The 13,913-nt window shown below is 42.9% G+C and overlaps 1 long non-coding RNA gene across 1 annotated transcript in view; it reads left to right on the forward strand.

Annotated features, from left to right (window-relative positions):
• Nucleotides 1-13,913, forward strand: part of LOC141174689 (uncharacterized) — a 102,312-nt gene that overhangs the window by 87,050 nt on the left and 1,349 nt on the right. Inside the window, exons 3-4 of the long non-coding RNA XR_012252947.1 lie at nt 11,837-11,923; nt 12,653-13,500. This is a non-coding gene — a long non-coding RNA (uncharacterized lncRNA). The remainder of the gene's footprint in view (nt 1-11,836; nt 11,924-12,652; nt 13,501-13,913) is intronic.

The following is a 13,913-nucleotide window of genomic DNA, read 5'->3' on the forward strand; positions in this document are numbered from 1 at the left end:
GCACAAAATCTGTTTTTTTTCTGTTGTTATTGTGATATTGAAAGCTGTGTGCACTAAAGTTTTTTTTAGTGTCAGATACTATTTTAGTGGAGTTTCAGAGTAAAAAAATATATTTTTTCTTTTGCTAAAAAAAATATATTTTTTCCTGTGCCAAACGTCATACAGTGCTATAAGCCAACTACTAAATCAGTGGCGGCCAAAGTCAGCTGGACCCAGAGCTTATGCAGAGTAACACAAAGATATTTTTTGCTCTGAGTACAGTGATACAGCTGGCTAGATCTGAGTTTGAAATATTTTGGAGCATATATTCTATGTCATACTGGCCTCATTCACATTAAAAAAAAATGTCTTCTGTTCCTAAAATAATACAGGAACATCTCAGTTTGAAATTGTTTGGAGAATATCTCGCAGGTTTTATCGGCCTCATGCACACTAACAAATTTCTTTAGTCTGTTAGTAACGTTATACAGCAGGCCATATCTTATCTTGTCATTTAGTGTTGCTGAAATTCAGGTGTGTGTTGAGCTATTGCACAGGAAAAAAACATTTTTCTTTAGCTAATTGCGTGCTCCTACCATTGTATCTGACCAACATGAGTGGGACAAAGAGAGGTGTACGTGGTAATGTTAGTGACAGCACTAGTGAACCAACACAAACAGGTCCTATTCAAAGACAACTGACAACTTATGGTAGTGGACGGCCTACTGCACTCCCTTCCTTTGGTAGCCGCACATCGATACGCCTTGTTGATAAAGCCCAGAAAGAGCAGGTGCTCCAGTGGATGGCAAGCTCTGCTTCCAGTGCCCTCTCCTCTTCTTCCTCCACCTCAACATCACACGCAGTACAGTCCACAGAGATGGCACCCCAATTACCCATGCTTTCCCCCGCATCACAACTGGCCAACTGCCCAACTGACTGTAGTGATCCACAGATGGGCGAGTCTGTAGAACTCTTCACCCATTCTATACCATGGACATCAGAAGTGTATTCCAAACAGTCACAGAGTAAAGGGGAGGAAAGCATCTGCACCGATGTCCAAATTTTTTTTAGCTTGGATTCGAGGCAGGACGAAGTAGGGTCCAAGCAAGTTCCTGACCCTCATCACCAGACGTTAACCGCAGGGGAGGGAGGTGATCTCGATGAGACTTAGATACCTGAGGCTCATGCAGACTGTACTGAGCTGTCAGGGTAACAAGAGAAGAGGGGTCACTCTGAGGGCGAGGAATAGGATAACACATTGGATGATGACGACGTTGAAGATCCTACTTGGTGTGAACCCAGAGTCACGCAGCTGAGTAGCTCATCTGAGGAGATGGAGGAGGAAAACGAGGAGGTTACATTTCGCCCTACCGCGCAGACACGGAGTGATGCAAGCAAGAGGAGGACTGCATCCTTAGCCACAACCGTGGCTGTGGCCAGCAGCGGTCACAGGTCTGCAGCTCGCAGGGGTGACAAGGCTTGCCTAGCATGGGCCTTTTTTGTCACTGCAAAGGATCAGCCAACTCACGTTATCTTCAAACTTTGCGATAAAAAACTCAGTAGAGGGAAAAACTGCAATAATTTGACTACTACATGCATGAATGTTCACATGCTCAAACAACATTCTCCTCAACAACCATCAGCTGCCCTATCAAATGCATCTGTTGCTTCTTTCTGCTCCTTTGTTACCATACCAAGTATTGTCACGCAGGTCTCCCATCACAGAAACTCCGGTTCTTTACCCCCTCCAGTCAGTCTGAGTGACAGCCCGTCAGCTATAACGGAAGCGGACACGCAGGCTGTGTTTGTTTCACTGAGCTCACCGCATGTTTCTCAAGCCACCTTAATATCTGCGCATCACTCACGCGCCACCAGTTTTTCCGGTTCACCATACTCCACCCTCTCTCAGCACCTTAGCCAGCCCTTGGTCCCGCAGTTTGTGGTCACGTAAAAGATTGTTTCATCCTACGCATGACAAAGCTAAGAGGCTGAACTCCACCATCTCCAATCTGTTGGCCACGGAAATGCTGCCTTTCTGCCTGGTAGATACACACGGTTTCCGAAAACTGATGGTTGTCACAGTCCCCCAGTACCTTTTGCCCAGTCACCATTACTTCTTTAAGAAAGCTGTGCCTGCGCTACACCAGCATGTCGCAGACAACATCACCCATTGATTGTCTAAATCTACGTGTGCCAGGGTGCATTTCACCACAGACATCTGAACGAGTAAGCATGGCCAAGGTCGTTACATCTCGCTGACTGGCCACTGGGTGACTCTGGTGGCTGTGGGGGCAGGCGGAGAAGAGGCTGCTCCACAAATCTTGGAATCCCCAAGGCTTGCAGAAGAAACCTCTGTAATTCCTACTTCCTCCGCTGCCTCTGCGTCCTCCACCTCCGCCTGCGCACTCAACCTCTGGCTTAACGAGACACGCGTTCCAAGGGTGCGGAGCAAATACACACCATCTCCGTACTGCGCAGTCAGGGCTCACTGTAATCAGGCAGTCTTCAAATTAATATGCCTTGGAGATTGCGGTCATACAGGTGAAGAGTTGTGGGCAGCTCTCTAGGCTCAGTTTGAGCAATGGCTGTCTCCGTTGAACCTAGAGTCAGGGAAGGCCATGTGCGATAATCGTGTGAACCTGTTAGCAGCCCTAGGCTGAGGTAAGCTCGCACATGTGCCTTTGCTTGGCTCACATCCTCAGCCTGGTGGTACAGCAATTTCTTCGCCACTATTCTGGCCTGGATGAGCTGCTTCACAAAGTACGGAAGCTGTGTGCTCACTTCCGCTGTTCGCACCCTTCATGTCATCGACTTGCATCGATACAGAGATCTTTGTCCGTGCCTGTTAACAGGTTGATTTGCGATGTGCCGACGCAGTGGAATTCCTCTTTGCACATGTTGCAGAGACTGAGCCAGCAGCAACGAGCTCTGACGCAGTATGTCATGACATATAGCTTTGGGCAATGCAGCACGGACTTGGGGCATATCACGTTTGCGGAGTGGGAACAGATTAAGGACCTCTGCATGCTTCTGGTGGTCTTAGGCCCTATTTTTTTAATGTAAACACTTCCGATTGAGTCTGCATCTCCTGGGTTGGCTGTAGAGGGACAGCTATGGGTCTGAGTTAAACTACTTGTAGTCTGATGACATTGATGCCACTTCGGTGGTGTTAGGCCCTCATGTAGGGCAATGTGAGCACTCCTGGTACGGTCTCCATCTCCTGGGTTAGCTGTACTGAAATTGATGCCACTTTTCTGATGTCTGCCACTAATTTTTTTAAATGTGGGGAATCCTGATTGGGTCTCCATCTATTGTGTTGGCTGTAGTGGAACCTTCCTGTTCTGCAGTGTAAGTTGTGTAAGGTTGCGTACCAGTCCTTGCAGACTCTGCCTGCTGTACTTCTGATACAGACTCTCCCTGCTGCACTCTGATACAGACTCTGCCTGCTGCACTCCTGATACAGGCTCTGCCTGCTGCACTCTTGATGCTGACTCTGCTTGTTGCACTCTGATACAGACTCTGCCTGATGCACTCCTGATACAGACTCTGCCTGATGCACTCCTGATACAGACTCTGCCTGATGCACTCCTGATACAGACTCTGCCTGCTGCACTCCTGATACAGACTCTGCCTGCTGCACTCCTGATACAGACTCTGCCTGCTGCACTCCTGATACAGACTCTGCCTGCTGCACTCCTGATACAGACTCTGCCTGCTGCACTCTGATACAGACTCTGCCTGCTGCACTCCTAATACACACTCTGCCTGCTGCACTCCTGATACAGACTCTGCCTGCTGCACTCTTGATGCTGACTCTGCCTGTTGCACTCTGATACAGGCTCTGCCTGCTGCACTCCTGATACAGACTCTGCCTGATGCACTCCTGATACAGACTCTGCCTGCTGCACTCCTGATACAGACTCTGCCTGCTGCACTCCTGATACAGACTCCGCCTGCTGCACTCCTGATACACACTCTGCCTGCTGCACTCCTGATACAGACTCTGCCTGCTGCACTCTTGATGCTGACTCTGCCTGTTGCACTCTGATACAGGCTCTGCCTGCTGCACTCCTGATACAGACTCTGCCTGATGCACTCCTGATACAGACTCTGCCTGCTGCACTCCTGATACAGACTCCGCCTGCTGCACTCCTGATACAGACTCTGCCTGCTGCACTCCTGATACAGACTCTGCCTGCTGCACTCCTGATACAGACTCTGCCTGCTGCACTCCTGATACAGACTCTGCCTGCTGCACTCTGATACAGACTCTGCCTGCTGCACTCCTGATACACACTCTGCCTGCTGCACTCCTGATACAGACTCTGCCTGCTGCACTCTTGATGCTGACTTTGCCTGTTGCACTCTGATACAGGCTCTGCCTGCTGCACTCCTGATACAGACTCTTCCTGATGCACTCCTGATACAGACTCTGCCTGATGCACTCCTGATACAGACTCTGCCTGCTGCACTCCTGATACAGACTCCGCCTGCTGCACTCCTGATACAGACTCCGCCTGCTGCACTCCTGATACAGACTCTGCCTGCTGCACTCTGATACAGACTCTGCCTGCTGAACAGTTCCAGTCCGGTGCTCGATTAGTCACGCCTCTCCAGGCTCTCCGGGATCCGTGGCACAGTGGTTCCACAAACCATGTCCGTGACAGTGCGCCCTCGCAGGCAGGGTCCTCTCTCCTGTTGTACCAGTCGGTGACCCCTTTTGACATGTAAAGTGCAATTGAATAAATATCGCTGTCACAGTAATAATAATTATAGTACTTGTACTCTGGGTCAATTGATGGCACTTCCCTGGTGTCTAAACCTAATTTAATATTTTTTGGTAGATTTTGGTCCTGTTTCTAGGTGTTGTCTATGCATTTTTTGGTCCCATTGGGATTCGGAAATGTTCAACGAACATTCGGCGAATATCAATTTGTTCGGTGAACTTTTCCGAACCGAACATTGAAATGTTTGCTCATGCCTAGTCACAGGTTGGCTATTGGACCTGGTAACTATGTAATAGATTTTGAACTTGTGGTGCTAATACACATGCAAGGAGTCTAATTATCTACCAAATATACCAATAACGCAGTTCCTTATATCTAGCCGGCACTCCGGGTGAAGGATTTAGTTATTTATACTCCGCTTTCATATACTTGCCAGGTAAGTTTTGATTGAGGAAATGCATTCACAGATTTTCGAATGGAGGATATTTTTTGGGGTGGGGGAAGCATTATAAACAGGATTCTAACTCGTGATAGATAACTGATGGGCATGTGAACTATGCGCTCCCTCCAACCCATGACCGTTGATGGGACCATGAGTTAGGATCAACGTGATGCATTGATTCCAGAAATTTTGACGCTATATCCTGGAAAGAAAATATTCCAACTCTTTTCTCTGTACAAATATAATCTAGAATAAAAACAATGACTAGATACCCTGCAGTAAGTGAATAGATAGTAATAATACATGTAAATAAGATAGGGTACTTACCCTATTTTTCGGATTATAAGACGCACTTTTTTCCTCACCCTATTTTTTGGATTATAAGATGCACTTTTTCCTCCAAATTTGGGAGGAAAATGGGGGTGCGTATTATTATCTGAAGTGAACTTCCCGGGGGGTCGGTGGCGGTGGAGTGGGGTCACAGGAGGAAGGTTTCTGCTTCAGGAAGCCGGCGGTGGCATCAAAAAAGTATAAAAGCCATCCCACCACGACAAGGTGTACCCAATATTAACTCTGTACTACAGATAAAAATAGAAACCTGAAACCACCAGATTATAAGTAGGATAAAACATCTGTTTGGGTAACTGAGTTTACAGTAACTATAATGTGTATATCAGCTTGATTTTTTAGAATTGTATTAGCAATGTTTGATTGAGGCTTGTGCTTTTTAATTGTTTGAATTAATGTGATGTTTTAAATTTCACACAATTTGCTGATATTTCTGAAGTAGTGAAAATTATATATTTATCCGATTTAGTTAAATTATTAATTTAGTGTTTGATTTGTACCTGAGCACCAACTCTTTATTCTTTTGTCATCAAAATAAGTATAGACACATGAAAGTCAAAGTCTCATCTGGTAAGTGGATTTTTTCAAGCAATGTTAATGTTCAACATACGTGCAATCAACAGCGTAATGACCGCTGTCACTGCTGCAATCGGGACCGGACTATGAGGGGCCTGCCTATGCCAGCAAATACTTCAGTTGGATGTGCGTCCTCGGGCTGACTATGGGCTGTGCATTACACTGCTATATGTATGACTATGGGCTGTGCATTATACTACTATATGCATGACTATGGGCTGTGCATTATACTACTTGGAGGACTATGGGCTGTGCATTACACTGCTATATGTATGACTATGGGCTGTGCATTATACTACTATATGCATGACTATGGGCTGTGCATTATACGACTATATGTATGACTATGAGGTGCATTATATTACATGCATGACTATGGGCTGTGCATTATACTACTATATGCATGACTATGGGCTGTGCATTATATTACATGTATGACTATGGGCTGTGCATTATACTACTATATGCATGACTATGGGCTGTGCATTATACTACTATATGCATGACTATGGGTTGTGCATTATATTACATGCATGACTATGGGCTGTGCATTATACTACTATATGCATGACTATGGGCTGTGCATTATATTACATGTATGACTATGGGCTGTGCATTATACTACTATATGCATGACTATGGGCTGTGCATTATACTACTATATGTATGACTCTGGGTTGTGCATTATATTACATGCATGACTATGGGCTGTGCATTATACTACTATATGCATGACTATGGGCTGTGCATTATACTACTTTATGTATGACTATGGGCTGTGCATTATATTACATGTATGACTATGGACTGTGCACTATACTACTATATGTATGACTATGGGCTGTGCATTATACTACTATATGTATGATTATGGGCTGTGCAGTTAATTACATGTATGACTATATGCTGTGCTTTATACTACTATATGTATGACTATGGGCTGTGCATTATACTACATGTATGAATATGGGCTGTGCATTATACTACTATATGGATGACTATGGGCTGTGGGTTATACTATATGGATGACTATGGGCTGTGCATTATACTACATGTATAACTATGGGCTGTGCATCATACTACATGTGTGAAGAAGGGCTGTGTATTATACTATATGTATGACTAGGGGTTATGCATTATACTACATAGAGGACTATGAGCTGTGCATTATACTACATGGAGGACTATGAGCTGTGCATTATACTACTACATGGATGACTATGGGCTGTGGGTTACACTATATGGATGACTATGGGTTGTGCATTATACTACATGGATGACTATGGGCTGTGCATCATACTACATGTATGAATATGGGCTGTGTATTCTACTACTATATGTATACTATGGGCTGTGCATTATACTACTATATGTATGACTATGGGCTGTGCAGTATACTACTATATGCATGACTATAAGCTGTGCATTATACTACATGGAGGATTATGAGCTGTGCATTATACTCATGAAGGACTATGGGCTGTGCATTATACTACTATATGTATGACTATGGACTGTACATTATACTACTATGTGTATGACTATGGGCTGTGCAGTATATTACATGTATGACTATGGGCTGTGTATTATACTACTATATATATGACTATGGGCTGTGTATTATATTACATGTATTACTATGGGCTGTGCACTATACTACTATATGTATGACTATGGGCTGTGCATTATATAACATGTATGACTATGGGCTGTGTATTATACTGCTATATGTATGACTTTGGGCTGTGCATTATATTACATGTATGACTATGGGCTGTGTATTATACTACTATATGTATGACTATGGGTTGTGTATTATATTACATGTATGACTATGGGCTGTGCATCATACTACATGTATGACTATTGGCTGTGCATCATACTATATGTGTGAATATGGGTTGTGTATTATACTATATGTATGACTAGGGGCTATGCATCTATGAGCTGTGCATTATAATACATGGAGGACTATGAGCTGTGCATTGTACTACATGGAGGACTATGAGCTGTGCATTATACTACATGGAGGACTATGGGCTGTGCATTATACTACTATATGTATGACTATGGGCTGTGCATTATACTACTATATGTATGACTATGGGCTGTGCAGTATACTCTTATATGCATGACTATAAGCTGTGCATTATACTACATGGAGGATTATGAGCTGTGCATTATACTACTTGGAGGACTATGGGCTGTGCATTATACTACTATATGTATGACTATGGGCTGTGCATTATACTACTATATGCATGACTATGAGCTGTGCATTATACTACATGGAGGTCTATGAGCTGTGCATTACACTACTATATGAATGTCTATGGGCTGTGCATTATACTACTATATGTATGACTATGGGCTGTGCATTATACTACCATACGTATGACTATTTTTTTTGTATACATTAATGAACAATGGCTGAATGGGGGACATATATCATAATGGGAGATATATACAACCCCTGGCAAAAACTCTTGAATCACCGGGCTCAGAGGATGTTCATTCAGTTGTTTAATGTTGTTGAAAAAAAGCAGATCACAGACATGGCACAAAACTAAAGTAATTTCAAATGGCAACTTTAGGGCTTTAAGAAACACTAAAAGAAATCAAGATTAAAAATGTGGTACTCAGTAAGGATATTTTTTTTCAGACCAAGCAGAGGGAAAAAAATTTGGAATCACTCAATTCTGAGGAAAAAAATTATGGAATCACCCTGTAAATTTTCATTTCCAAAACTAACACCTGCATCAAATTAAATCTGCTCGTTAGTCTGCATCTAAAAAGGAGTGATCACACCTTGGAGAGCTGTTGCACCAAGTGGACTGACATGAATCATGGCTCCAACACGAGAGATGTCAATTGAAACAAAGGAGAGGATTATCAAACTCTTAAAAGAAATTAAATCATCATGCAATGTTGCAAAAGATGTTATTTGTTCACAGTCAGTTGTGTCTAAAATCTGGACCAAATACAAACATGGGAAGGTTGTTAAAGGCAAACATACTGGTAGACCAAGGAAGACATCAAAGAGTCAAGACCAGAAACTTAAAGCAATATGTCTCCAAAACAGGAAATGCACAACAAAACAAATGAGGAACGAATGAGAGGAAACTGGAGTCAATGTCTGTGACCAAACTGTAAGAAACCACCTAAAGGAAATGGGATTTACATACAGAAAAGCTAAACATAAGCCATCATTAACACCTAAACAAGGTTTCAATGGGCTAAGGAAAAGCACTCGTGGACTGTGGATGACTGGATGAAAGTCATATTCAGTGATGAATCGCGAATCTGCATTGGGCAAGGTGATGATGCTGGAACTTTAGTTTGATGCCATTCCAATGAGATTTATAAAGATGACTGTGTTAGGAGGGCGGTTGCAGACAACTTTAATATAATGGAATGCAACCGACCCCGGGGTCCGCGATGCAGCCTGGTGGACTGCTGCCAAACACTTTCCGAGTGGAAAGGAAAACAACCAACTTAAATGTAAAACCCTTCCGTGTTTCTGCACACTGGAACGGGTATAGCAATTCGCACTATCTCCGATAGCTGCACGAGAGATAGGCAGAGAAAAACTATCTGTAGTCCTGTTACAGCACAGGGACTACAGTGGCGGCGCTAGGATGCGTGTATGACTACGCCAACAGGTACACGTGCCTCCAGCCGGTGTGCTACCGGACAGAAGGGTTCAACTCCACGTGGCTGACAGGCGTTAGCCGTGAACAGGACGCCTGCAGGCTGCTCGGAGTGATAGGTGACCCCTTTGGCTGAGCCAGACTGCTAGACGAAGCTACCTGCCTCTATGGAGCTAACCTGCCTCTATGGAGCTAACCTGCCTAAGCGACCTGTGCTAATTAGCCGAGCGAACTCTGGCATCGGCAGGTCACGGAGTGAACAGCTAGAGAGCACGTGGAACAGAGTTGTCCACACAACAGCATCACTTGCTCAAATGATCAGATCGAGTCGCCATGTTTGTGGGCGGGCCTTTTAAAGACTAAGCCCTGCCCACCAACGCGCCATTGGTGACGTTACCCGTGGACCAATCAGGCGATGCCAGGTCACCGGGTCAGGTGGGTGCTAACCCACCAATCATGATCCGCCAGGTCACGGACATGCTCAGTACGGCAAATCCTGGACTTAGATTCCACAAGCCCTGTCTCCCTCTGCAACCCAGGCTTAACATTGCTAGGCACAACTACCTGGGAGATAAACAGTGCTCGCGGAAGAGCTAGGCGTTGAGGCTGATGGTGATGCTGAGCAGCATCAGCCCTGGCTGGACTGAAATGGGAGACCACAGAAGGTCCTGGACCCATTTCAAATCCAGCACCAGACCAACACCTAACAGACTGCATGAAGAGAACATGCAAATTTCCACAGTCATTGATGATATGGGGCTGCATGTCAGGTAAAGGCACTGGGGAGATGGCTGTCATTACATCTTCAATAAATGCCCAAGTTTACATTGATATTTTGGACAGTTTTCTTATCCCATCAATTGAAAGGATGTTTGGGGATGATGGCATCATTTTTCAAGATGATAATGCATCCTGCCATAGAGCAAAAATTGTGAAAACATTCCTTGAAAGAAGACACAGAAGGTCAATGTCATGGCCTGCACATAGTCCGGATCTCAATCCAACTGAAAATCTTTGGTGGAAGTTGAAGAAAATGGTCCATGAAAAGGCTCCATCCTGCAAAGCTGATCTGGCAACAGCAATCAGAGAACGTTGGAGCCAGATTGATGAAGAGTACTGTTTGTCGCTCATTAAGTCCATGCCTCAGAGACTGCAAGCTGTTATTAAAGCCAGAGGTGGTGCAACAAAATACTAGTGATGTATTGGAGTGTTCTTTAGTGTGTTTGTTTTTCATGATTCCAGAATTTTTTCCTCAGAATTGAGTGATTCCGTAATTTTTTCCCTCTGCTTGGTCTGAAAAAAATTACCCTTACCGAGTACCACATTTTTAATCTTGATTTCTTTTTGTGTTTCTTAAAGCCCTAAAGTTGCCATTTGAAATGACTTTAGTTTTGTGCCATGTCTGTGATCTGCTTTTTTTCAACAACATTAAACAACTGAATCCTCCGAGCCCGGTGATTCCATAAATTTTGCCAGGGGTTGTATACCAGGATTGAGCCAGGATGAGGGACATAAATACCAGGATGGAGGGCATATATACTGTATATATATATATATATATATATATATATATATATATATATATATATTATATATATATATATATATATATATATATACCAGGATGGAGGGCCCCGGTCCAAATCTTGCACCGGGGTCCATCTAACCATGACATACATTGGTACGAAACATGCCCATCTGATAAATATTTTTCAGATCCAGAATTAAAAGCATAATTAAAAATCAGTCAAAATAGAGGTAAATTCATGAAAAAATTATAAAACAACTACAGTATATCCAAATTCTTAAGATAATCAGTCTATGTGCTGTATAACCAATAGAGAATGAAATATACATACTCTACTACCTTCCTGCGGAATTGATTGTGTTTCAGATACGATTATGTGTTAGAAACTGAAAGAAACTTTTGACCAAACATGAAACTGAATGGATGTTATATTTAAATGCCTTGTCATCTTAGGGATCAGATGAGCATGCAGTTTTGCTCAATCTTTCTTTGTTATGTGTGGGCTTTTTCTTTTTCTGGTCTGTGTTATATTTTGGATTTTTTTATTTAAAATTTTACAGATATTTCTTTTCCTTTTTTCTGATAGAGGTTGTATTTTGGAAGACAATGTTATAGCTTTCAAATAGTTGGGGATCGTACACCTTAGACTTTATGGATTGGCTATGAACATGTGGTAAGTAGTGTTTAGACATTGTGGATTAGATACCAACTGGTCACACATGATTTAAGAAGATCTCTCACTAGAGATAATCTCTCACTTGTACAGAGACTGGCCCTCAAGGAATTACAAAAGATTAAGGTAGTGGTGATTGAACCATCACATATGGGAGGCAATGTGACTAGTTGCAATGTGCAAAAGGGAGACGTACAAACAACTACATATTGAGAGTTGTTCTAAAATATTAATTTTCAATCTTCTCACTACAAACCAATCCTAATTGAGTGATTTTTTAATGAGATCGTTGAAAAATGGGATATGATTAGTGATGAGCGAGTATGTTTTGTTAAACATCCCGTGTGCATGATTTGCGACGGTTTGACAGCTTTAATACATATGAAGAATGTGTAAGAAGTTCTTACACATTCCTCACATGTATTAAAGCTGTCAAACCATCGCAAATCATGCACACGGGAGTGATTCAAACATATCACCGAGCACGCTATAAATACTCGGTGCTCGGCCGAGCATACTCGGCGAAAGGGTTAGCAAAACATACTCGCTCATCACTAGATATGATCAAAACATCAACTGGAAGGTCTCGTATTGAAGGATCCAAATATTGCTACTATCTCCTTTCAAAAATCCATAAGGACCCGTTAACCATCCAGGACTTCTCATTGTCTCAGGCTTTAATGTTTTTTCTGAAACTAATCGTTGAAACTTTGCCCTCATTTATTAAAGATACAGGGGACGAACTTTTGAAACTGGATGGCCTACACATTGAAAATGACACGTTTGTTGTCACCTGTGATTTTGAGTCCCTATACACATCGATCAAGCATGAGCACAGATTGGCGGTGATAAAGGCATATTTTCATATTTGGTAATGCACAATATTGAGAAGTTTAAAAGGGACTTCCTTGTCAAAGCCCTCTCCTTCATATTAAAGCATAATTTATTTTTGTTCAAAGACTCCCTTTTCCTGCAGCTCCAGGGCACCACAATGGGAGCGGGTTCTGCGCCCTCAGTTGACAATTTATTCTTGGGGCTGTGGGAGAGGGAGATCTTTTTCATTAAACCAGACCCCATGATCCAAGAGGTAGACGACAATTTGTTAATATGGTAGGACCCTGCTAACGAGCTTGACCTCTTTTTGTCCCACCTCAACGAAAATGAGTATAAGATTAGACTCACCTATGTGGCCAGCCAAACTTCAATCGATTTCCTTGATTTATCTATGCAAGTTGACCACCTAGGTTATCTATAAATGGACATTCACAGGAAGAAGATTGCAGCTTATACTCTTCGCCATTCCTCATCATCATATCCCCCTCAATTAATAAGAAACATACCAAAGAGTCAACTCTTGTGGGCCCACAGGATTTGTTCTGATGATTTGAGATATGACTGACAGATATTGGATTTGACCAATCGATTTAAAGAACGTGGGTATAGCCAACAATGCATTGAAAGAGCTAAAACAGGACCAGGAAAACCAAATGATTGGACTCCTATTCCCTAAAAATAAACAAGATCATGAATCGGACAAGATTAGATAAATCTGTGACTTCCACTCCCGCCATGAGCAGGTACGGGACATCTTACTCAAAAATTGGCCAGTCCTTCTATGTAACTTTACTCTTAGCAAGCACCTTTCTTACTATCCCTCAATGGCTTTTAGAGGATCTAAGAATCTTACAGACTTATTTATTCATAGTCATCATCAGAGTTTTAAACCTACACATATCTTTGACTACCGTGGCCCTAAATGGAGTAGCTCTCCTTGAGGCCATTGTGTTGCATGCTCCAACATGGTGTGAGCCCTTAATATCTATAACATCTCTGGCACCACCACCACATATAAAATCACTCACTCCATTAACTGTTGTACAAGCAGGGTTATCTATTATGGAATATACCCCTGTAAAAAGGATTATGTAGGCATGACCACGAGGGAACTGAGAAGAATAATAAGGGAGCATGTGCATGAGAACAATGGGGT

Source organism: Phyllobates terribilis, unplaced genomic scaffold (assembly GCF_046119375.1).
Source record: "Phyllobates terribilis strain yellow unplaced genomic scaffold, ASM4611937v1 Scaffold_13__5_contigs__length_258822181, whole genome shotgun sequence".
In the NCBI taxonomy this organism is placed as follows: Eukaryota; Metazoa; Chordata; class Amphibia; order Anura; family Dendrobatidae; genus Phyllobates; species Phyllobates terribilis.